The sequence below is a fragment of the Myodes glareolus genome, chromosome 15, assembly GCF_982192425.1.
Source record: "Myodes glareolus chromosome 15, mMyoGla1.1, whole genome shotgun sequence".
NCBI lineage: Eukaryota > Metazoa > Chordata > Mammalia > Rodentia > Cricetidae > Myodes > Myodes glareolus.
Genome location: NC_142040.1, coordinates 29,899,354 through 29,925,979, shown reverse-complemented (window position 1 = coordinate 29,925,979; position 26,626 = coordinate 29,899,354). Strand labels below are relative to the sequence as shown.

The 26,626-nt window shown below is 45.6% G+C and overlaps 1 long non-coding RNA gene across 1 annotated transcript; it reads left to right on the top strand.

Moving 5' to 3' along the window:
• Window positions 1–1,005: 1,005 nt before the first annotated feature.
• Window positions 1,006–26,495, top strand: LOC125406115 (uncharacterized). The gene is made up of 3 exons (XR_014997085.2): window positions 1,006–1,163; window positions 16,194–16,288; window positions 25,891–26,495. It is a non-coding gene; the product is annotated as an uncharacterized LOC125406115 (long non-coding RNA).
• Window positions 26,496–26,626: the final 131 nt, after the last annotated feature.

Below are 26,626 nucleotides of genomic sequence, written 5' to 3'. Positions count from 1 at the left end.
CCAGTTGGTTCTTGGTAGGGTTTAGCCAAAGTTCTGAGACCTCTTGAGTATGGCATCAACCAGTATAGACCTTGACTCAGACAGGTCCATGCTAATGGTGGGAGACTAACTCTCGGTCACCAGTGGCACTGATTCTGCTAGGACATTGAGGGTGGGGAGTTGAAGTTGGGGACAGCCCCATGAAGAGATGCTAAGGGCATACTAGCAATAGTATCCAATGGCTGTATTAGATGAGCAGGCAATGAAGCAGGAGACATGAAGCAGGGCTGTGAGACACTCACACTCATCAAGACAGGAAGAGCAGAGGGCAAGGAGCCCGAGGACATCCGTCTAGACTTGTTTTATTTCCTAACCGTTGTACACTATATTTTGTCCTGTAGTTTATAACTCATCTTCGTTTTATTGCCTGTGTTCTCTCCCCAGACAGACTCTGACTCTTCTGGGGCTCTGGAGCACAGTAACCAATATGGTTAAGCCCCAGCATCTTTAAGTCGTTATCACACTTTGAGGGGTCACACTACCAAACACAGGAACATGAGGCCCCAAGCTAAACCCAATGAGCTGCTGTAAGCCATATCATTTGTACTGTTGAGTGGGGCAGGACCTTTGAACTGGGACATGACTTCACCCTGAATCTTTTCCGCTGAGGGGAACTAAACCCTCAGGGTGACCTGGTCCTTCTGGGAGGCAGGCTCATACCTCATGTTGGACAGCAAGAGACTGAGGAGCATTGGGGTGATAACCCATAATTTTGGGACCCGTTCTCTCTCTTGTTCTGCAGAACCCCATAAATTCTTCAAAGGGAGCAAGTAATTCCCTCCGGATAAAGAAAACCTTCTGCATTCTTGAAATAAACGAAGGCGCAATGTACAGAGATTTCTGAGAAAAGCTAGTGTGATGTGAGCATGACCCCTTCGTGTTACTATGCAGTGGAGTGGCCTTTTGTCCCCTCCCCTGAATGCTGTTCTTTGCTCTCAAGTTAACTCATGCACTGGATTCAGTCCAAGTACATTTTGTTTCTTGACTTGCGGCCAGACCTTCTCGAAGTTCGAGTTGCCGTCTCTTCTCGGCTCCAGTCTTCCCCCAGGCCCTGTTTCTCATCATATGATCCTTTCAACTTCGCCATGGGGTTGGGCTGATAGTGAGGAGAACCCTTGCCTTAGGTAAGTGACCCCAGAGACTCCTCTGGGACCAGCCTGCCCTACAGACTGCATCAGTCTGCTGGGCCGGCCTGCTCCGAAGGCAGCTGAGGTAGAGCACATCTGAACTCTGCCCCTTGCAAATGCTTTCCAGATGTGTGAACCCCTGCTTCCCGACTCGCTCTGACTGTAGCCCTGCCAACATACATCTGCAGATTCCGAGCGCACAGGAACTTGAAAGAGGATCTTTGACAGCGTCTGCTGCCTGTCCCCAGCTCACTCGGTCTTCGCACACGCTGCCTTTTAGTTCATCTTATCCCCTAAATAAACCCGTGAGAGAGCGGCTGTATGGCCCTTCTCTGTTCATGGAGGCTGGTGTGTCCGTTTCACCCCAGAGCCCATCCTTGGTCCTTGGGACAGTTGACTGGAAACATCACCAGAAACATTAAGGAAAGTTCTGGACTCCCCAGAGGAGGACGAGCTGAGCTTTCCCTGCTGGGTTGGTGGCAGTCCTCAAACCGAAAGGAGCCTCGGCCATGAGGAGGCCAACACAGAGCCTAAAGAGAAAACACCCAAGTGTTCATGAAGAGTTGGCCTGCTGTGCCCTCTTGAGGGGAGGCAGGACCCCTGGTGAAGGGATGGGAAAGACACCCCTCTTCTCCACAGACAAACACGTCTGGCTTCTAGAAAACGGAAAGTACTTGTGTGTGGAATGAGTTCTTTGCTTCCCTCAACCCTGTGATGTGGCAGCCATGGAGCTAAGAGGGCAGCAAAGGACCCTTTTCAGAATCTAATTCCAAGGGGTAGAAAAGAGCCAGGGACCCTTTTTGTGCCATAGTAGGTGTTTCCTGGTGCTGTCCCTCTCCCTAGGTAAAAGTAGATGGTTGACTTTAATTTTGCCTTTGATCTTTAAGTTGTTTTTATTATTTTTATTCTCTCATGAATTATATCCCAACTGCAGTTTTCCCTCCCTCCTCTCTCCCTAATCTCTCCCATGACACCTCCCTTCAACCCCAGATCTGCCCCCTCCACTTCCTCTCAGAAAAGAGCAGGCCTCCCAGGAGCATCAACCAAACACAGCATAATGTGCTATAATAAGATCAGGCCAAAGGCTGGATGAGACAATCTAGCAGGAGAGAAAAACGTGCCACAAGCAGGGAAAGAGTCAGTGACAGCCCCGCTCCAACTGTTGGGAACCTCAGAAAAATGCCAAGTTCCTCAGTCATAACATATATGAATAGGGCCTAGGTCAGACCCCTATAGGCTCTCTGATTGCTGTGAGGCCCTGTGAGTACCAATCAATTGATTTTGTGGGCCATGTTCTCCTGGTGTCCCTGACCCCTCTGGCTCCTGCCTTACTGCCCCTCCTTAGCAGGACTTCCTGAGCTCCATCTAATGTGGGCTGTGGGACCCTGTGTCTGCTCCCACAGTTACTGGATGAAGTCTCTCTGGCCTCTTTGATGAGGAGTCTGCTAGGCTCTGGTTCCATCACACTCTGAAGGCAGGACAAACTGTAAGTTGAGGCTTTGGTGACTGGGCTGGTGTCCCAATCCCTCTACTTGAGGCCTTGCCTGATCACAGGAGATTTACCGTTGGTCTTTACAGACCTTAAATGTCCTGCTCCTTTGGAGGTGGGAATAAACTCCAGGAGAAGGGAAGTTGATGAAGTGTGAAAAGGGACAGAGAGAAGATGGGTCTTTAGGCTTAGTGTCTGAGAGGAAAATAGTTTTGAGGGAGACGTTTCCTCCTATCTGGGGCCTATAGCCCAGCCAGAGAGGCTTACCTGAGTTTATAAAACTAGCTACCTTAAAAATGCCATTAGTTTAACAACGGATAATGTGGCCTGATAGGTGACCTTTTGTTTCGTCTGATTTGCAGGGCACTTTAAATGGGTCACAATTATGCTCTGCCTTAGTGGTCCTGGCCACTTTGTTCCCCAGGGTGTTGCTTCAGAAATCTATTGTTTAAAACAGAGAAACAACAAACAAACAAGCTACAAAAAACTAAACAAAACAAAAAAACCAAACTGTCAGCTTCATCCTTCAAGCTTTGGAAGTACAGGGGATGGCGGGAGCTAGGCTTGGGGTCTTCCTCTTCCTCCACTGCTTCCCTGAGAGCTAACCCAAAGCCTTGGGGGCAGTCCTGCCACCATGCCAGCCACTTCCTGGAGAAGAAAAGAATCTGCTTCTCCGTAGAAGGAAGGATGGGCCCGGAGTAAGACAGTCTTTATGGCAGCGGGATGATTTAAGCACTGGTTGCCTTGTGAGCTCATTTTCCTCCCAGCCTCTTAAAAAGTAGAATCCAAACCGATTTCCAAGGAGCATGGGTGACGATTAAAAATAATCCTGGGCTGTTGAGTCGTATCTGCACTGAGAGAAAATACAAGTGAACCAGGAGGGGCTTGCTAGATGGCTTAACAGTTAAGACCACTTGCTTCCCTTGCTGAGGACCTGGGTTTGATTCCCAGCACCTGCATAGTGGGCCAATGCATCTTTAACTGTAGGCTCCTAGGCTATCTTCTGGCTTCCTTGGACACCAGAGACAAACATGGTGAAGTCACAATAAAATGGAAACAAGTGAACCATGCATTTCTCCGGAAGATGTCAAGCTTTGACCTTGCCCGACGGTGGTCATTTTAGGAGGGTGTCCCTGACCCTGGACACTATGGATAGAGAGTTGTCCCAAGAAGAATGGTCTCCCTTGAGAAAGTTAGCCTTTGTTCTGGAGCTTTCTCTGTGGAGAAGCTGGTGGTGGACGGCTGTGTGTTGAGAGGATGCGAATTGTAGGACAAAGATGTATCTATCGGATGCTGAGCTTACTTCCGGTGTTGCGATGCTGATCCCTAGGCACTGGCCTTTTACATTACCAGGACTCTGTTTCTCATCTGGCAGCTCGTCTCTTTGCAGTTAGACTATGTTCTCTTCTTCCCTCCAGTCTTTTCAACCAATGCAATACGGCGACATTGAAGGTGTACCTGGTCCTTGCTCAGGTTATCAAACATGTGGCTCCTGTCCTTCACACAGTGATATTGTGACTTTGATGGAGCAAGTTGGGTGGCGAGAAACTGAGGACAGCTTTGGCCAGCAAATAACAGAAGCCTCTGCTCAAATGTTCCAATAGCCTGTGAGGGACTTAACCTTGCAAACACGCTCCTGAGTAGACTGGGAAACCGCCTGTCTTCATGCACTGGAGAAGACTTCAGCCTCCTCTGATACTTTGGCTGCTGCTTTGGGAGTGGTGGCAGCAGCATGCGACAGAGATCTGCCTAAGCTGTATCCAGATTCCCAACTCAGAGAAATAAAGATACCAGTTATACATCATTACAAGGTGATGGAATTTAGGATTATTTGCTACCAGTAAACAACAGTCCTACTTTGCCAGGTATTACTCCAGTTTCAGAACCAAAATTCTCAAGTTTCAGTAAACTAAGTTGCAGGCAAACTGAAGCAGGTGTCACCATATTTGTGGAAACTAGTGGGGTATATTTATGTGTCATTTCTCCTTTAAACTTGGAAATTTTAAGTGTGTGTGTGTGTGTGTGTGTGTGTGTGTGTAAGTGTACATGAGCACAGGTACCCACAGAGGCCAAGCAGAGGGGGTTTATACCCCCAGGAGCTGGAGCGGCAGGTGGTGTGAGCTTCCAGATGTAGGTGTTGGGGCGTAAAGTCCATTTCTCTGTAGGAGCAGCAAACAATTTAAAGGGCTGAGCCATTTCTCCATTCCTTCAAATGTTTTTCTCGTACACATGTTTCTAGTAGTGGGGATTTTCAGTCTATGTGGAAAGGTTTTCTACAATTCTTCTAGTTACTCTGCTCCCCAGATTGCTGTGTCCTTGCCATTTCTAGGAGTGGGCCTGACTGGGGCAGCAAGGGAATGAAGAAATGTTAGACACAGGGACATACAGAAAGGGTAGGATCAAGTGCACAGGGCTTTCTGATGGAGAAACTGTAGAACCCCAAAAGCTCAGTGTGTTTATGATGTATGGTTGAACAGAGAGGCGGGGTTACCGCGCATAACTGAATTGAGCAAGGGTTTATGGTATACAGCTGAGTAAGAAGGCAGGCCTAGCTAATCTTCGCAGGAACAGTCTTTGTAGGGAAGCAGTCTTCAGGATCTACAGATAGGGGTGGGCGGAAGGTTAATAGACTTTTTCTGCACACACTGTCAACATCTGCATATCTACCAGAGGGAAGGCTTAGCCGTTTTTCCCATGGGTCTGAGGTTAAAGTACTTGGCATGGCTGTGGCCATGTTAACAATATACTTCCATGGAGGACTTCACACACCCAGAGTTTACTCTGCTCCTCACAATAGACGTTGCAGCATTTTGTTCTTCCATCTACATGATGAAAATGCCTGTTTCTTGGTGGTCTCTTAATGTTTGTATTCATTTCCTATTTATTCGATAATTGAAGCAGTTGCATCTTTTATCATGTGTAATATGTAAGCTGTAAATCATGTATAAATGTAAGCCGACTCCAATTCTCACAGAAGCTGAGAAATATGTTCAATTATTAGCGTAGTGTACATCTGTAGAATAAAGTAGCACTATTTTTCTTATTATTGTGCCGCTGACTACATTTAGGAAAAGAACTGACCCTAGCTAAGTATAATCAGACCGTCATGGTGGAAGGAGGTGCGTGCACGCGCAGCCTCTGCCTTTTTCCCTACACACTGATTCATATAAATGAGGGAACTCTTGTTCTCTTGTGAGTAGAATTAGCCTCCAGGGGCTTGGTGCTGGATTAGAGCATCAAAGGAGCGAATGAATAGACAGAGAAAAGAGAGGTTGGCTTGGACCCTTGTTGACTGCTCTCAGGACTTGTCAAATTCAGACGCTTACTTTATCAAGCAGGTGACTGAAAGATGTGCACATGTCCAGGTTATTGGAGATACCAAATGAAATGTCACCTGTGGGCCTATGTGTTTGACACTGGTCACCACTTGGTTTGGAAGGCTGCGGAAAAATCGGGAGGTTGAACCTTAAGTCAAGGTCAGAAGGCTTCTCTTTGCCTTATTTTTTAAAGATTTATTGATCTTATTTCATCTGTATGATTGTTTTGCCTATGTGTAGGTGTGTAAGTGCACCACGTATATGTCTAGCACCCACAGAAGAAGTCATGAGGTCTCTTGGTGCTATGGAGCTGGAGTTACAGGCAGCTGTGAGTCACCATGTAGGTACTGGGGACCCAACCCAGGTCCTCTACAAGAGGAGCAAGCGCTCTTAGATGCCGAACTGCCTCTCTAATCAGCTTGAGCCTCCCTTTTAAGAAGCATTATGGGAAAGAAAGAAATTCAAATAAGAATCAAGCTAGGTTTCAAGTCTGCATCTGGGAACTGCTCCACCTCAGGCCTCTACCTAGAAGGGCTGTGGTCTTAGAGTTTAGAGATCTTCAAATGGCCCCCTGGGGACCCTCTGTGAAGTGGTGTGGACAGGGCTTCGTGAGTAGGCACGGAGCCAGACAGCTCTAGACGCACAGTCATCATTGGCATTGGCTGTTGTTTCTGTGCCTCTCATAGCCCAAGAGCCTCTTCCAGAACTTTCCTCACTCTTTCTCATGCTCCTCCGTACACCTGCTCCATTTCTAATGTCCAATAATTATTCCTAACTTCATGTTCTCTCCCTTCATCTGGGTGACATTTCTTTCTTTCTTTTTTTTTAGTTTAAGGGCTTGCACTTCTCTGTTTTATAGAGTTATTTATGTCTTTCACAGTGATCTAGGGAAAGATGTCCATATTCTTTGGAACGTCTATTAAGTCAGTCACTCCAAAATGGAAAATTGCAGGGCTGAACAAGGCAACACCTTTGATGTTCTTTGAGCCTGTTGGGGGTTAACACCAGAGTCTGGGGGACAGGGGCAATTTGTCTGTTAAGGTAACCCTTCCCTGATTTGGAACAAATAGCAAAGGCAGGTACTCTCTTTACATGACTCAGGGGATAGAGAGAGACGTGACTTATATACATTGTCTGACTGCCTGTTTTCAGTCTAACTAAAAAAGAAAACAGAGATTAGAAAATCAAAATGAAAGACATCTCCTATGAGATCAGCAAATTCGCTCTCTGGAAAGCTAACCCAGAGGAAAGCTGATGCTATCAGCAACTCGTCATTCTTAACTTTCTCTAGTTTCAGTATCATTTTTATAAAGTTAATTAGATCTTGCCAAGAGTAAGCTGGGAATTGCTTTCGGTTACGAGTCTACAGTAATGCAATATAAAGTTGGATTGACCAAACAAGGTCTGCTTTTTTTATGCATGCAAAACAGGCGAGGGAGGCCAGGACTGTTCCTGCGATTCCACATTACTTTGGTCTCTTTTGCTCTCCCATCCTTAATGCACGCCCTCTGGGTCCAAGGATGCCTTATTGCAGAGAGGGGACAGCTGGAAGGGTAGCCCTCCCTTCCATCGATGAAGATAACTGGGTGACAGATGGGAGATGGCTGCAGATATCTTCAAGCCATTAAAGCCATCCAGTTATTTGGAGAACCTGTGGCCAAAACACTTGCCAACAATTTGAGTGTTGATCTCAGGGTTTAAGTTATGGCCCTGGAGCAGGGTGGATCTGTCACTAATAAGGGACCCAGACTGGCTGTTAGATGGGTAAGTGGTGGCGTCGGCTGCCATCCCCGTGGCTGTCAGCAGTCCCAGGCTTGTGGCTGCATAATCATAGAAGCACGTCTCTCTGTCACCTTCCTTCTCTGGGACCTCAGACATCCTCCCTTAGAATAGGACGCATGTGATCATGTCAAGCCGCTCCTCTCCAGAGACTAAGCTTATTTCCATCCTTCACTATCCAGAGCACACTCCCGGCACTCCAGCTGTGTAACCCAACACTCAGCCTCCGGAGGAGAGGACCCCAGCACGTCTACATGGAGACACTGTTCTGCTCGCTGCCTATTGGAAGCAACTGGTCTCTTGAGTTACCTTGCCTGGCATCTCTAGTGCTTCTTTTTTTTCTGCTGACCATCTAAGGCTAATTGGTTTTTCTAACAAACATGAAAAGTAATTGTACAAATCTTATTGATATCCAATAGCCCTGAATTTAATCTTCTCTTATACCTTACAGAAATCAGGGGTCAAGCTCCTCTGACTTGATAGCTTTTATTCTGTATTTTGTTGTCATTTTCCCTGAAACAGATACATGAGGGAGAAAATAGCTTACAAGGAAAAATATACTCTCTTTCTCTCTCTCTCTCTATATATATGTGTGTGTGTGTGTGTGTGTGTGGGTGTGTATAGAGGCTCGTGGGGTAATTAGCCACATGCAATTAATTTTCTCGTTTTTTGGCACGCAATTCTATAAATAAATGAGAAGCATTTATAGTTATGCATGCCAGCACATTCCTGTCACCTCACATGTTCCTGTACACCGTTTCTAATTAATCTTTTCTCTCCACCAAGTGTCCAGAGCCCATGGACCTGATTATACTTCATTGCGAGGTAAACACTTCAGCTGCTTTAGTAACGTCATAAAACGGGGATCCCACAGAGGGGTGCTGTGCCTGCTTCTCTCTTTGAAAGCTGCGTGCTGCCTGTAATAAATAGTTCATCCTCTTCTGCCGAGCCACAGTTCTCGCTGTGTGTGGACCACACTTTCTTTCCCAGTTTGTTTTCTCATGTGGGTTGTTTCTGATTCCTGACTGTGCTACAAACGTTCACAAACAATTTTTATGAGGACATGCATTTTAATTTTTTTTCATGATTTTCTAGGAATTCCTGTTTCTTGCCTGTCTTCAGCTCCCTTGTATACGTTTATCTGCTTGCCAGAATCACAGTGTTTTGACTGTAGTTGCTTTATAGAAAGACTTGATATTGGATAGTCATGATCCTCTATCTTTTTAATTTTTTTTGCAAGTGTTTGACTACTTCAGGTTCTCTCTTTTCTTTTCTTTCTTTCTCTCTCTCTCTCTCTCTCTCTCTCTCTCTCTCTCTCTCTCTCTTTCTTTCTTTCTTTCTTTTTCTGAGAGGGAAGCTTTACTTGGAACATCAGAAACACATTCCCCAGGTCAGGAAAAGAGGTCAAAGGTGGGGAGGCCAAACCTGGAGGAATGGCGGGGGAGATGTGTGAAGGGGACATGTGCAAGGAGATGCACATGGGACAAGGTTGTTGGAACATGAGTGAGACTGGCACAGTATCTAGGGGGCAGATTCGCAGCTGGCACAGCAGGCAGGGATTGTAGCCGCATGTAGGAGTGAGGCCCCACTGGCGCCTGTGGACACCAGCAGGTTGCAACTGTGACTGAAGCTCTTGTCACATTCCAGATGCTCCTGGGGGGCTGATATCTGTTGTCCTGTCCTGCTGTGTGTGACCAGGTGGCACTGCAGATTGGACAGCAGTAGGGACGATTGCCAATGCAGCTATGGCAGTGGTGAGCCAAGTTGGAGCTGGCAGTTGCGGAAGCGGTGACCACAGGTGTCAGAAGCATGTGGATGTGTTGGTGCGCTGCTGATGGGCACTCTGGCTGAAACTCTCATAGCCCCAGCTGCATTTGCAGCCCCACCCCTACTCCCCTGGCTTTGCAGGGTGGTGGCCCAGGTCTTGCACTTGGTAAAAGCTTTTCCTACATCAGGCACAATGGTAAGGTCAGAGATCACTGTAGGTCAACAGATGGCTAGTGAGGCCGGTACGTCTCCCCAAGAGTTTGCTGCAATGGGGGACGGGCTTGGAGCTTCTTACCTGTAGTCAGCTTCTGAGGGTGACTAGCTGGGAACTTTGGATGACTTTTGGTCTCTATAGGGCTGACAGGAAAGGGTCGTTCACTAGTATGGACTCAGCTGAGGGTCACCGGGTGCTTGCTGCATCAGAAGGCCTTGTCATAGTCACCACACACATAAGGCTTGCTTTCCTGGAAGGACCGAAGGCTGCCAGGGTCCTCTAAGGACTGATGGCCCTTGCTGTTGTCCTATCCACAGGTGACACACTAAGCTAGAACACCATTGGAAGGACTGCCGTCAGTGGAAGCAGAGGGCAACTGCCATCTCTGGCCCTTCTGTCTGATCTTCTGGGTCTAGCATCACAGTTTGTTCTGAGGCAGGTGCCAGCAGGTGTTCTGTGAGGCTGGAGTGACACTGGAAGCCCTGGTCACAGTCAGCGCATTGGAAAGTGGCCTCAGAGGGTAGCATTAGCAAGCTCACAGGTGAGTTCTGGTCGAAGTGGTGGCTGCAGAGATGACAGGTGGGTGGCCGCTCATCTTGGTGTGGACGCAAGTGTAACTTGAAGATGAAGCTGAGTGTAACAGTCTTCCTGTACCACACACACACACACACACACACACACACACACACACTGGAAGGAGGAAGAACCTGGGGGAGATCACAGCTGGTGTGCGCTGAGGTGGGACGGCTTAGGGAAGTTCACGCCACGCTCTGCATGAGAGAACGGCACCACTGCCTGAGACTCTGAGGCTATTCTGACTTCCACAGCTTCACTGCCCTAGTGTCTGGGTAGGAAGAGGCTATCCCAAGACTCCAGGACTCTGGATGGGACTCTTCTGGGATGATGACAGGCCAGGTAGTCACTTCAGACTCTTCAACTTTCCGTTCCTCATTCTCTGCATTCTGCTCCCAAATCCAAGAGGGTTAAGCATGCAAAGCCTTCTCAGAGATATCCTCAAAGGTAAGGGACTCAGTAACAGTCACCAGCTCTTGATTTCTGGAATTCTCCTCCAGCCATAAGGGACCCTGGGACGGATGGCTTTCTTGGAGGCACTGGCTATCTTCTGGGGATCTGGGCTCAATGGCCACTTTGAACTTGAGGCAAGTCTCCACTCCTCGGGTTCATCCATCATGGTGGGCATGGACTGAAATGTGGGTAATTCATTCAATGGATGCAGGGTTGGAGTCTCGTCTAAGGGCAGCTCCCTTTAGGGACTTCGCCTCGGGACCTGAGAAAGGCTACCTTGTTCCTCTGAGATGAAGTCAGCAGGGGGATGATTCTTGCTATCACAGAAGCTAAAATTCCCACTAGTGGTGTTTCTGTGCCCAGGCTCTGGCAGTGTACTAGCTCCTCTCCATCCCTGATTGGTTAGCTCCACGGGAGGGTCAGCACACTGGGGCGGCCTGACAGGAACAGCTCCAGACTCGGCTTTCTGGAGTTCAGAGCCAGCTTCAGCCAGTGGTGGCAGAGTCCCTGAAGCTCGCTCAGGGATGCCCAAGGCCCGTGTCCTCCTAATTAATACTAGGAGCATCTGAAGACCCTGAGAACCACCTCAGGCCAAGTCCTGGCCTCTGCTAGCCTGGAATCTTCCTGGTCAACCATCTCATCGTCGTCCAGTTCTACTTCCCTGAGATGCTCTTGTTCCAGGGCACCTGAGACTGGTTCTGCTAGCATCTTTTGTATCTCCTGCAACTGGACCAACTCTCAGGTCCCCTTTCTCAGTTTCTCACACTCCTGTGGAGTTCAAAGGCTGACATGTCTGGGGTTCCTAGGAAGGATCCAGAACAAGAGCCAGCATAGGCCAGCCAGGTAAAGACTGCAGGAAAATGGAATAGAAGAGGGCCTTTGTTTTTCCATTTAACTTTCACAGTTGGTTTGTCAGTTTCTTCCCAATAGCCTTCTCGATTTTTATTGGGTTTTTAATTAAATTATAGGTGAATATGGAAAGAATCAGCATCCTAACAATATTGAGTCTTCTAATTTCTGGACACGCTGTAGATTGCCATTCATTTAGGTATTTTTGTAAATCTTCTTTAAAATTAATTGTAATAATTTTTGTTATTTATACATGAACATTATTATAAGGTGTTAATCTTGTAAACCTCATCAGATCCACTTATTAGTTGCAGACTATTGTAGTCGGAGGTTGTTCATTCGTTCCCAGCTGCTCTGACTTGAAATAATCACACAGAAACTATATTATTTGCAATACTGTTTGGCCAATAGCTTAAGCATATTTCTGAATAACTCATATCTTAAATTAACCCATTTCTATTAATCTTTGTATCACAATGTGACTGTGGCTTACTGGCAAGGTTCCAGTGCATCTGTCTCCAGTGGCTACATGGCTTCTCATTGACTCTGCCTACTTTCTTCCAGCATTCAGTTTAGTTTTTCTGCCTAGCTCTATTTTGCCATATCACAGGCCAAAGTAGCTTCTTTATTCATTAATCAATAAAAGCAACACATATACAGAAGGACTTCCCACATCAGACTATAAATTTTTTTGAGAAGTTTAGAAAAGATTGTCTATGTAGGCAAAAACACTTTCTGTTTATATAAGCAGTCTTATTGCTAGCTTTCCATTATAAATACTTTCTATATCTTTTGTCACCTCATCACACCAGCTGGATCATCCAGAAAGGTATGAAATACAGGAGGCCACAGGGACATACTTTCTCTGTGCCCAACTGTGGGAAGAAAGTCTTTTCCTTTCAATATTGAATATGCTAACAGCTGTAGATTTCTTTTATGTTTTTGCTTTTAGAGACATGGTTTCTCTGTAGCTTTAGAGCCTGTCCTGGAACTCACTCTGTAGGTCAGGCTGACCTCAAACTCACAGAGATCCGCCTGTCTTTGCCTCTTGAGTGCTGGAATTAAAGGCATACATCGCCTGGCTTAACTCTAGATTTCTGTGGATAGCTTCTATTAGAAAGCCACAGCCACATGGTGATACAAAGATTAATAGAAATGGGTTAATTTAAGATATGAGTTATCCAGAAATATGCTTAAGCTATTGGCCAAACAGTATTCCAAGTTTACCCAGAGGCCAAGATAAATAAATGTGGTACTTGATTAGTTTTGTCTGTACAGCTGTTGAGATGATGCAGTCGTGTTGGATGACTTTTTGATTTCTATGACTGCATGTATTGATTTTTGCAGGTTAGACCACTCTGTGTGATGCTAGGCTATTTCTCACTGGGCAATGATGCCCTGTATTCCTACAATGCTAGTTCAGCCTGTTAAGGATTTTGCATTTTAACAACAGCATCAAGAGGGTATTGCTCTGTAGTTTTGTTATAATACCTACTAATCTGATAATAATGATGTGTTTAGTATTAGAATAATGTGTTTTCTTCATATTTTTGGTTCTACTTATTTCTGAAGTTTACATATAATATAGTTTTATATAACTTGACTTACTAAAAATCTTTTTTCTTTTCAGGTTTGTATTTGTATAATACTTCCCCCTTTTCCTTCTTTAATGCTGATTTGGAATCAACTAAACCCAGAAGGAGCCTTGCTTCAAATGCAACTTCCCTGTTGCCCCTTTCCTCATCTTTCCCCCTCTTTGTGTCCCTCCTACCCCACCGTCAGTTTCTTTCTCTTTCCCTTTTTCCAGAAACAAGATCCAGCCAAGTGATAATCTTTCATCTTAGTGGAATTTGCTTTCAAACTGGAATTACCTTTTAGAATTATTCAGAAAGGAAGAGGCTTTTTGTTTTGTTTTGTTTCTGTTGTTTTTTTCCTGATGATTAAGGTTCCATAGAAAAGCATTTTCATAAAAGAAACAAATCCCTAACTGGGTGGTGGTGGCACACACCTTTCTTGTGGAAAGTACAGGCAGGTAGATATTTGGTAAGATGTGTTCAAGGACAGCCTAGTCAACAGAGTGAGTTCCAGGACAGTCAGGCAGAGAAACGCTGTCTTGATAAACAAAACAAAACAAAAAAATCAAAACAAAATGAAAAAAGAAAGAAAGAAAAAATCCCGTTTTATGTTATTTTTGTGATGTTGCTAAGACAGGAACGTCAGCTCACTGATGTCCATTCCAGTTGGCTCACTGAACAAAGACGCGGTGCTCTTCTTAATAGTGATGTGACCAACTGTGATTGTGAGCTTGCACTGATACCCGATGGCGAGGGTTGCTGACTTGGGTGGAGATCTCCTGTGCCTTTATCATCGCCTACGTAAAACTGTAAACGAGTTCACGTTTTAAAACGTCTTCATCCGTCTGAACTTCTCTTTTGTATTTTTTGAAGTTAGAAGCAGAAGCTTCCTAAGATTTGGCTGTGAAATTTCTAATGTTGACTTCGTTTCCTGTACTTGACACAAGCTTGCACTACCTCAAACCCAGATGACTGTCTCCTCAGCTATCTCCACAAGGGCTCTGACCTCCCCTGGAAGCAGGTCCTGGACGTCAACGTGGAGGCATAAATGAACGGGATTCTTTCTCATTTCTGTCTACCTTTCTTTCTTCCTTCATGGCCTACCCCTGCTCCTGCTGTGCGGGGCCCTTGTGTTTTCTTTAGGATCCTGAACAACTAAGGGCAGGTCAGACGTGAAAGCCAGATGCTATCCCAAGAAATATCCTATCTTGCACATCTGTCCGTCTTTTGGCTTTGCTTGAAGGTCAGGTGAGAACGGGGGCAGCCAGGAAATTTCAACATAGAAGAACATGTTTCAACAGAAGATATCCTGAGCAGATAGCTCAAGGAGCTCGCATAGTCACAGTTAGACAGTCTCAGCCCAGGTGTGGAGGTGAAAACAAGTGAAGACTTTGTGTCGAAGCAAGATGTGGTGGCATCCATGGCTGTGTTTGCTCCCTTCCTTCCCAGTCATTACTCTTGGGGCTGCTAAGTCCAGAAGCACCAAATATGCAGATGCGAAACCAGAGATCCAACCACAGGCACTGTGGAGAATGATTTTAATATGGAACCTCCCCCCACCCATGCACATGGGGCAGCCACAACAAAGGGGCTGTGAACAATGCCAATTGTGCTGACTCCTTAGCCCACAGATATGTGGTCCCTCAGATGCGTGTCAACAAAGGGATGAATCGAACTTGGTGTTGGCAAACAAGCCTGCATTGTCTTTGCTCTTCCAAAAATATCCTATAAGCTCTTCAAAGCCCTGAGTGCTGGGGTATAAACCCTGCATGGCAAATCAGTAGAAACATACCAATCCCCCCCCCCCCAACATCTACACTTGCCCAGCCCTTGATCTGAACATGACCCAAACAGTCTGCATTCAAACCTTTAATACAAATTAAAAAATTTCATCCAGGAAAATCTCGCCAGTAAGGGGAGTTTAGAGGTCTCTTCTGGGAGGCGTGTGGAATGTCTGACAGACTTCTCAGCCGAGTGCCCCTAGTGTGGCCCATTTTTCTTTCTCCTTCCTTACCATTTAGCTGATGCAATTATAGCCTTGTGTGATGACAGTCTGTTATTTACCATGAGATAATAGGGTGGCCCAAGCAACAGGGACGCAGTGGCTGCAAGTGCACAGATCACTGAGTTTAATGGCTGCATGACCTTGGAAATTATAAGGGGTCAGAATTGCATGACAAGGCTACTTATCGTGGGTCTGAGCATCTGAGAGCAGCAGGGACACAGGGGGCTTTGCCTTCCCTGTCTCTTTTGGAGGAAAACACTGTAGTCCTGGGAAAATGCATCAGGAATATTCCTTGTACTTTTATGTTTTTCTTTATGGTATACAGGGGATCCAACTCCGAACCTGTTCATGCTAGGCAAGCACTGTACTTCTAAGCAAAATCCCTAGCCCCTTCCTTCCTTTCTTCCTTTCTTTCTTTCTTTCTTTCTTTCTTTCTTTCTTTCTTTCTTTCTTTCCTTCCTTCCTTCTTTCTTTCTTTCTTTCTTTCCTTCTTTCCTTCCTCCCTCCCTCCCTCCCTCCCTCCCTCCCTCCCTCCTTCCTTCCTTCCTTCCTTCTTTCCCTCCCCCCCCCATCTTTCTTTCAATTTTGAGACAGGGCTCATTTAGGCCATCAGGTTGGCCTTGAACTTATGACCTTCCTACCCTTCTTGCCAATACCCCTATACTTGGAGGAGAGGCCTGTGCTACCAGGCCAGAAATACCCTCTTCTCAACTCTTTTATCCTATACTCCTGGAGAGGGAAGAACAACTTTTCTTACTTAGGCTTTGTGGGGTCTCTTAAGTATTCAATTCTTCCAACGTAGCACACAGTCAACCAGGGACACGTCAGTAGGACTGGGCTCAAGTCTAATTTTATTTCTGGGTATAGAACTATTTGAATTTCTTGTAGTTTCTAAGTGTGATGAAATATTATTTCCCTAATCCTGTCATTAATATATATAATATATATGATGACATAATATGTTATATATAAATTATATATCTATATCTATTATTTTCGACTCATAGGCTATACTCAACTATGGTCTGCAGGACTTGCTGGAGAGGACCTGAGTGTGCCACCAGAATTCGGAAATACATTTCCTCCAGGCTTCCTTCCAGAGGCGAGGGTCAGGTGTGGAGCAGCAGCCAGGCTCTTGGCAGAGACCAGGGCTGCGTCAGCAGCCAGGCCCCGTCTCTGATTTTCCTTGGTGAAGGAAGACAGCAGACAACCGTCTTGTTGATGCGCTGAAGTTTCTCCTCCATTGTGGTTTTCTTGTCCTCTCCAGGACTGTTTTTGTTTGTGATATAGCTCAGTACAGGAACAAAGCAGTGACGACCAACAACTTCTTTTCTCATCCCTAGTCTGGTTATGAGATGTTGTCTTCCTCCTTAACCACCTGTTCTGAGAGTCCTGTTGGTTCTGAGGTTTGTAGTGGTTTTGAGGGAAGAGAAACTTGAGGATGTGACGAGTCACTGAGGGTCAACATGCCAACATGCTCACTGGGATGAGCAGCCGAATGCAAGCTTTGTCTTGTCCATTTCTCTGCTGTGAAATTAAAAATCAACAACAGTAAAAACCCTCTTTCCCTGCTGTCTTTTGGTGTCATTGGTGACACCATGCTATTGTGAACCATGTAGCACCAGACACCCTTTAGAGCATCTGTGTGTCAGGCATAGCTCTGCACGTGAGAATATAATACACTCTTGAAATAGGATCCTTGTAAGACTTGAACCACAACTCAAGACTGATTTAATATTTAGTTTTGTCTAGAGTTGGACGACTTTCATTCCCTTGCCCTTGCTCTGATGATTTCAAGCCCTGACCTCAAGTAAAGGAGTAGAAGGGGCAGGGATAAGAAAAAGGGAGAACAGGACACAAGTGCCATCCTCCTGTTACTGCCCGTACTGAGCCCGCCCTTTCTAAGGCTGCACAACATGCTACCAGCCTTTGGCGGAGACCATAGTTTCTCCAGCAACCAGGCTCCATCTCTGATTTTCTTTGGTGAGTGAAGACAGAAAATAACAGTTCTACTCTATTGGATGCACAGAGGTTTGGAGATGATCTTGGAACAACCATTTTTAGACCAAATGCCTTCATGACAGTCTTCATCAAAATGTCACGTGACGCCTGGAAAGGCTCAATAGTTTTTATTGGTCATGGGCAACACTTTAGTAAGCAGGCAACCACAGCCTTATCCTCAGCCTTCACTAATGTGATGCACCATAGGGCTCAGGGCCAAGGCCCCAAAGACAGTCTAGCCTGGATAATATTCACTGTTCCTGGTTCATCCAATGGTGAGCTGCTCTTCTCTGCCCTGCTTGCTCAGAGGTGGGTGGAGACAGCACAGCACTGTGCAGGTTTCCTGGGCTACAGGGAGGGAGTGTATGCGTGGTTCCAGAGTTCCTAACAGAATTTACTTTTCTTACATCATTTTCTTTTCTGCTGTGACACAGTGCTCGCCAACACGGAGCGACTTGCAGACGTAGGAGCTGCAGTGACAGCTGCTTTTGGTCTTTGTGACATCTTTTCTCCATCTTTATGGTTTTGCCTCCACCCCCTTTCTTCTTCTGCAATCCACATGTGCAAACAGACATACATGTGCATACACACAGGCACCGGGACACAATTTCCCATGTAAGACCAAGAACTCGTCAGGACTGTCACATCAAATTACACAAAGTGTGACGATATAAAATACACCGGGGAGCCTGGCGGTGGTGACACAAGCCTTTAATTCCAGCACTCGGGAGGCAGAGGTAGGCAAATCTCTGTGAGTTCGAGGCCAGCCTGGTCTATAAGAGCTAGTTCCAGGACAGGCACCAAAAACTACAGAGAAACCCTGTCTTGAAAAAAACAAAACAAAACAAAACAAAAGTAAAATACACAGGTAATCAGAAGGACAATGCATCCTCAAGTATTGGGTCTTGTCCCTTTTGTTTGCTGTCCTTATTAATCCCAACAATGGTTTTCAGTTATACGCTCTGTGCCACTTTTTAAACCAGATATACAGTGGTTGGTTTCCGCAGAAAAACCATAAAAACCATTCATTTATTATAATATCAAAGCTGTCTGATTCTCATGTGCACCCATGCCACTGAGCTAAAGGTAATGGATTGCACAATGAGAGAGAGAGAGAGAGAGAGAGAGAGAGAGAGAGAGAGAGAGAGAGGAAAGATCTGCCACTTGCTGCGCCCTTACTTAGGCGTGTGTGATCTCGGGCACCTCAGTGACCTTCTCTGGGACCTGACTGAATGCCTCGTGCTGTCTTTTGTTCTGAGAAGCTAAGAATCCCATGTGAAGATAACGTGTCCAGGACAACTTACATGAGTGTCAGGCATGATGCCTAGAGGGATGTTCTGGCGGTGGCCATGCTGCCAGAGGGAAGAGTGAGGAAGGAGAAAATGAGGTGTCATTCACGTGACATGAGGAGATAGCATCTCTGGGCCATCCTGGGCAAGTGGTTGAAGCGTTGAGTGTCTTGGTTTCCTCATTTCTTTCCAAATGGGAGTTATTTGGAATTCTTACTGTTTGGTAATAACTTCTCAATTTTTCACAAAGTCATCTCATTTGCGTGCATACTTAGCTCTGTGTGAGAGGCCTGTGGAAAGGTCAACACATGCTAATTTGTCTAAGTCCTTTGATGGCGCTGTGAACAGCCATCAGTGAGCAGTTTTGGACTAGGGCCCAAATCTATTTGGATCAACTTTCAGATTGATCATTTGGGATCTTGTCAACACTAAGACAGCACACTTATAGGTACTGTACAGAAGGCCTTTCTAATTATCCTTGTTCATACAGAAAGATCCCATTGTAAACACAACACGAGCTGGACTTACCTTAAGAAATATATCACTGAAAAAGAAAAAAAAATATAGCATTGTGTTTCCTATCATGGGCACAATAAACCCTTAGAAGCATTGTATGTGACAAGGAGACACATTGCGGTTACACGGCCCAAGTGGCTGGCTCCTCCGTCCAGCTTGCCTCTAGCCCTTCTGGCTGAACTCTAGTATGAAACAGCAATTTCTTTATTCCTCATGCCAGTAGAATTTTTCAGGGTCCTTGCCGTATTGTGCATTGAAAGCCTTCATTAGCATTGCAAGCCCTTCAGAAGGTAATGAATGACTCACACAAATCTAGAAATAGCACTGTGGAAAATGGCTTTTATGTAATCTTTCTCAGAGTGTCCCTCTGTGGATGCTTATCACCCCAGCAGAAACAAGTGGGAAAAATTACATCGTGTGGGGGACTCTGGGGACACGCTGTGTCTCAGAGTCATGCCATGGCCTCCTGGGCTTCTAGAAGCCACTAGAAACTTGAGAGCATTTTAAGGGGGAGCGCAACAGGGGAGTGAGTAAGTGAGGGACCAATCTGCGAGATCCATCTCTGGTTTCAGTGTGGGTATTTGGCACATGGGCTCCAATCAGGAAAGGCATTTTGCATGTTTTTTTTTTTTGGTTTTTGTTTGTTTTTGGTCCAAAATTAAACCTTAAATATTTCTAAAATCAAACAGTTCAGTTAGGTAAAGCAGACATATGTTATTGCGCAACCATCACTGGCATCCTACCATCCGTCTCCGGATCTTTCCATCTTCCTAATCCAAAACTCGATACCAATTAACCTTTGTTTTGAAAACCATATCCAAGGTTCAACTATCTTATATCATGTGTCAGAACTGAATACTGTTCTAAGGGTGGACAGCATTCTGTTGTATATAGGGGGCAAATATTGTTTATTCACTCATCCATTTCAAGGACACTCGAGTTGCTCCTACCTTTCAGATATTTATGAAAAATGATGCTGAAAATATGAATGTAATGCCGTTTTAATTGTTTCCTATTCTCATAGGTTTATGCCCAGTGGAATGGTGAACAATAAGTTCTTAATATTAAAAGGGAAGGTTCTGAGGCAGGTGTATCAGCAATTTGAAAGGAGAAAGGGCAGGGACAGGGGATCACCCCCAAACTTAGGGTAGTTACCCAGGCAAGGTAGGGGTAGGAGAAAGGGATGGGCCTGTTGTAGACGAGGGCTTAGAACTGATGAGTTAAAGTATGTTTTTGAGCACTCTCTGGAGGGTTACAGCCAGCTTGGAAAGACTTTCAGTAGCTAGGGCAGGGCCTGTGGAGGTGGCTCATATAGGTAAGAGTGCTTTCTCTGAAAATGTGGGGAGCTGAGTATGGATCCCTGGTAGCCGCATGTCATGGTGGCCATGATTGCGCATGCCTGTCATTCCAGCATTGGGATGGAGACAAACAGATCCCGAGAGTTCTCTGGCCAGCCATCTTAGCCCACACCCGTGAACTGCTAGTTCATCGAAAGACGGGGTGTCAGGCAATAAGGAGGAGAACAGTAAGGGAAGATGAAATCTGTTCAATGGGCATATGTGCACTGACACACTATGTGCTGGTCCCTTCTCTCTCTCTCTCTCTCTCTCTCTCTCTCTCTCTCTCTCCCTTCTTCCCTTCCTATCTCCTTCCCTCCCTCTCTCTCCCTCGCTATCTCCTTTCCTCCCTCCTTCTCTCTCTTTCTTTCCCTCTCTCTCCCTCCCTCCCTCCCTCTCTTTTTTTCTCTCTCTCCCTCACTCTCCCCCCACACACACTTGGGCCAGGGTCAGTGCTCCTGGGGAATGTTTAAAGAGACCATGTAGAGGAAGCCTATTGGCTGTTTCCCTGTCCCCTCCATTGTTGGGTGAGTTCCTGCCATAACATTCTACTCCTTGCCTGGATATGGTCCAGCTACAGTGTGAGTATAAGAACAAGAGACATTTGTATGATCTTAGAGAGTTCTGCCTGTGAAGCTGTTACGAAGTGGTGAGGAGCAATACTTTTCTTTTAGCTTTCTGGATTCAGTTGTCACTTGGGAGCCAACTCAGACACTGGGTCTTAACACGTGCCTCTTATAGGATCCCAGACGTGATCTCCAGAAGATACTGTGTACAAACCTTCCTGGCTGTGAGGAACTATGGGTGAGAGTTCAGATGAAGTGGGAATGGGCTTGGAAGCCATAATTGTAGCTTAGGACAGTTACTTTATGTGTTTTAAAGTTGTCTCTGACATGGTCTTCCCTTGTTGGCACAAGTTCAGCTAACACTTCAGGGATCTGCCTCCTGCCACTGGCGCTGAGCAATGACCAAAGCATGCTAGATAATAATTAGTCTTGGAACGATTAGCATCCCATGTACTCGGGTTTAAAAGGACTTATGTAACTGGTGTTCTAGTTTTTCCTAGAATCTTTGCCTCTAAGGACTCGGTATTGCAAAGCGAAGAAGAAAAGGAATCCAAGATCTAATGGTACATCGCAATATTTAATTAGTACCCCTAGCCAACTGATAAACACATATTCCATGCCCTGAAATCCTACAGGAGCACACCCAAACGCTTCCAGGGGCCTTTTGCCACATAATTGTTGACCATTTGGGTCTGAATTTCAAGAGGACACATTAGTTAGCGGCAGGGGGTTGGTGTGTGGCCGGTGATGGGGCTTGGCCCTGTGACAACTTGGATGGCTTGCCACTGATTTAGAAAGACCAGCAACCCGTGTTCTGAAGAGAGAGCGGGTGGGAGAACAGAGCTCTCTTCAGAAAACTAATGAGAATAAGATGAAACCACTTCAAAAAGAGACCCAGTCAGTGGCGGAGAAGGGTGGCTGTCCATGTGGCTGACTGATGGTTGACATCTCCACAGGGTCATGCCTCGTATCTAGAGCAGACTGACAGGGATCAGTGGGGGGATCCCTTTGAGTGTCCAGGCAGCTGTCACCAGAACCTGCATGCAAACACAAATGTGCTTTTGTTTAGTTGTCCAGGTTTCTCAACGTTTCGATCTGAGGCTCCTTGAGGCTAGGGTGGTCGCAGAAGACGTAGATTTTTGTGTATGTTGGATGTGAGACGTAAGTAAGAAGAGCAGACATTTCCTTTGCGATTTGAACATCTGTGGAAACAAGGTGGTTTTAGGAATGGTGTGGGGGACAATGGAGCTAGCCTTGGCTATATCTGAATGTGAGTAATTTGAAATGAGCATGTGTTATTGTAACTGTCAGGCTTCCAACTTCCTCATTTCACAATGGGGTAGAAGTGAGGTGGAGGTCACTGGGTTAAATGGCCTCTACTCACGATCTAGAGAGACCTTAGGAGATTTTGCAAAGCCACTGAAGTAGATTGTAGTATGCTGTATCTTGTTTAGAAAGACCCTTTCCACCTCAGAAGAGGTTTGCTAATTTTACCACTTTTCCACGAATGGTCACTGGCTGCCCAAATACCAAGAGCTCCTGGATTAGATTGATAAACATCTCTGCCTCTCACAAGCCGACTCTGTGACTCGGTTATTCTGATGTGTTCTGAGGGGTAAGCCATGCTGGTGTTTGCCTAACTCTGCCCTGTTTCCATTGTAACCCGAGAGCTGTGACAGGTATGTGAGCGTCCCTGCCTCGCTCTCATTCTCTGAATCAGTTGGCCTCTCTTGAGCAAAACAACTGAGAGCTGGGAAGTATGAGTCTTGAGTCTCTTTATCGTCTGCCAGTCCTGACGCTGACTGGCTGTCTACCCGTGCAGGATCTCAGTCAGCCAGGTTGTGAGGCCCAAGAAGGCTTTTGTTCTTCGCTAGTCACTCATAGGGCCTTTAAAAAATGATTGTGTGTATGCTCTGCCTGTGTGTACGTGCATGTACATGTGTGCATGCAGATGTGTGAACATGCCAATGCAAACATGCAGAGGCCAGAGGCAGTTCTTTCCCCACTAGGGGACCCAGGGAGTGAATGAAGATTGTCAGACTTGAGTGGCAAGCACTTTTACCTACCCAACCATCTTGCCACCCCAGGGAACCAGTTTTGCCTTCCACTGTGACTCTAGCCCTTTATTACAGTGTACCCATTCCAAAGTTCTTCCTTTAAGCAATTAGCTCATGGGGAGTGAACTTTGGGGAGACAACCCCCTGTTTGGGGGGCAGCTGAAGGATATATCCCCAATGCAGAGTCAGAAAGGATTAAGCTAAAGGTTTGGAGTCTTTACGGCAAAGAGAGTTTCTGGTGTGGATCTCCCACTGTTCCCACTGACTGAACTTGCTGGGGACACCCACAGAAGTGGCTCATGGGACCATTCTGCCCACAAGCATTTTCAAAGCAAAACATAACCAAATAATCCTCTGTTCAGCATACATAAAAGTCATTGTCTCAGAATTCACTTTCAGCGTGACTTTCGTTCTTTTAGGTTGCTTGTTCCGCGGATTTTGCTGGACCCAGAGAGGGAATTACTGAATCTTCTGAGAACCATGTCTTCTGCCCCATGAGTGACCTTCTCAGTGTGGCGCCATGCCTCAGGGGTGGTTAGAGACAGTCAGGAGTCTTCTCAATAGGGGAAGTGTGTGTGTGTTGGGGTGCTGTGGGGTGAGCAGTCGGCCTGTGTTCTCCGACTCTGTTCATTAGACATCACAGGCGGTGTGGCTTTCCTTCAATTGTGGGGCATCTTTTCTCTGAATTGGCACCTGGATTGGCTGCCCAGTTCTGAGGTGCAGGGTGAAGAAAACTGACAGAGGAGTTGGCACCATGCTGCCATTAAAGGTTAGCTTATATCTGTTTTTAAAAATCTGCTAATGCCTGAGTTGGGTGATGTAATAGCAAATCCTTCTTATGTTCACCCATAGACACTTTTTTTTCCCAGTGAATAAAAGTTCAATTGCAACTATTTGGAATTCTGGCAGCCATCAAATCTCACCCACCCTCCCTTCCTTCCCCTTCCCCTCCTCTTCTCTTCCTCTTTTTCATTTGAAGTTCTTTTGCATCCAAAGCATAGTAAATTTTTCTTTTACTAAGAAATGACTGTGTGGCTACAAATTCACATATTCAATTTTTTATTCTTATCTTAATGTTCTGTTCTCCTCAGGCTCACTTGACAATTCTGTTCACCCTGCAGTTCGATGCTCTCCAAAGCTGAGACAGTTAACCTTTTCCTTCCATTTTCCAACTCCCTCTCTCTCTCTCTCTCTCTCTCTCTCTCTCTCTCTCCCTCTCCCTCTCTCTCTCTTTCTCTCTCTTTCTTCCAGTTCTTGCTATTTTCTTCAAAATAGGTGAAAAAAAAACCTAGGAAGCATTTCTTATCACGTTGTCAAAGCCCTCTTGTGGGATGAAATTCAGCTCCTTCACAGTGGCCCTTTGATAGCTGAAAATCTGGTGTTCAGCAATTACTTCTTTTTGAGAACTCCAAGTACATCCAGCCTTGCAGTTTTTTAAACAATCGGCTCTTTTCTCTGGGTCCGTTTCTCGTCTCACTTGGTTCCCCATAGAGAAGGAAGACAGACCCTCTGTTTCTGCTGAGGGACAGCAACAGACATTTATGGCCCGGCTGGAGGTTGAGGGCTGGATTGACGGAGGCAGACTTTCACGGTTTCCTTCAGCTGGAATTGAGACCTGGATTTGTTATATATTTGTTTAGCCTTAGTTCAGGCTCTCTCTTACAAATCCTGGTGGGAGATAGAAAGCAAAGCTGCACCATGTGTGTTGAACTTGGAATGAGAAACTTTAATCCTTGAAAAATGGTATTGTGTAGCTTCCAGACTGCAACTAATCACGGCAGATTCAGACAGTGGCAGGAACGTTCCACTTTTCCTTTTAATAGTCAGGGTGCCCAGCCGTGCAGTAATGCGACCTTCTGAATGCATATTTCCCCGAAATTTCCTCCAGGCCAATATTTACTTTAGTTGCTGAAACCCCACTGGCTTAAATGAAGTGCACCAGATGTTTTCCATCTGCAGACAGTGCACCTGACAGTCAGAGGCCAAGCAGGTGGGCGGTGACCAGCTGTTCACTTGCGCCTTCAGCATCAGTAGACATTTTAACTGCAGGCAGCATGTAAAAGGCTCTGTCTATTGGGCACTTACGTTCTGGGTCCTCTGCTGCAGGCCTCAGCTTCATTATCACATTTATGACTTCTGTGATTCTAAGAAGTAGATACTGGTTCAGCACTTTATTGATGAGAAAACCAGGGATCCAAAAAGATAAATAATTTCTCCAAGGTCACATAGATAGAAGTCAGAGAGCAAACCTGGGGTCTGGGCATAAATCATTTCTGTGTTATATGGATGTCACTTCTGGACTAGCCTTCCTGCTTCTGCTAGGTGAATCCCTGTAAAAATGACGTCATCCTTGGGTACCTGGGTCTCACCCATGCCAACTCAGCAGTTGCATCCTATATAAGAATGCTCTCCATCCTTGGGATTCTGGGTCCTATCTTGTGTCAAAAGACTCAGCCGTTTTGATTTTGATAAAGTTATTTTTCTTCTGCAAAAGTATCTCTATGTGTGCACATTCATGTTTGAGTTTCGGTAGGCTTTACTAAGGATACGGGGAACTGGAGGGTGATTTCCATCGTCACATGTCATATAAACTCCGCTGAAATGGTCTGCAGTTCAGAAATCCATATCGTTTGTGTCAAGTTTATTGTCACCCTGTCTCTTGCTAGTCTGTGGTCTTGTGCTGTTTTCTGCGGATGTTTCCATAAAGACAGTGTCCTAAGGGGAATGCTGGTGCTGCCTCCTGAGGTAGTTTCTTTTCAAATTCTTTCAAAGAAGGAAAGATTCTCTTTGCTACTTTCCCCTCCCTCTCTCGCTCCCACCTTTGCTCCCTCCCGCCCTCCCTCTCTCCTCCCCTCCTCCCTCCCCTTTCTCTCCTCTTCTTGGAAAGTATTGGATTACTATTTTCTGATACACAAAAATATTTCTATTGCATTTTCAGAGACTCTTTCCTTTCCCATCAAGCTACCCATTGGAATAATTTATTTACCACCTTTACCCCAAGTTCCACCACGAACTGATGAAGGAGTGACTGCAGAGGCATTGCCTGCAGTGAACCATTCCACTCGAAGGACACAGGTCCACAGGTGGGGGCTCGTGGTCTGTAGATCCCGGCTCCGTGACCACTGGGTCCAGCGACTGTCTCTAGACTGCCTTCTTTCCCTCAGAATGGGAGTCGTCACTTTAGGGAAGAGAAGTGAAGAAGGAGAAGAAGAAGAAGAAGAAGAAGAAGAAGAAGAAGAAGAAGAAGAAGAAGAAGAAGAAGAAGAAGAAGAAGAAGAAGAAAGGAAGCACGTGCCTTAAAGGGTAGAGAAGAGAGCCCGTGAGAGTAGAGAATCGACCTGAAACAGGACGGATGGAGCAGGAGTTTGGCAAACAGGAAGCTCTGTATATACACATGCCATCATCATTTTGGAAACTGAATTACTTTTCTAATGATAAAATTGATGTACATAAAATCATTTTGAAAAGAAAATTTTGGAAAATGTGTCAAAGCAATAAATAAATGTATAAATAAGTAAATGTGTAATTTCATCATCCAAGAAATGTCTTTTGAACTGTATTTCTTTATGAGTGGATTTTTTTGTTTCATTTTTTTATGGTTGTGTGTGTCTATAGTGCTCTTGTTAGTGCACACCCCCACGCACACATTTATGCATGCACCAGAAATGACTATA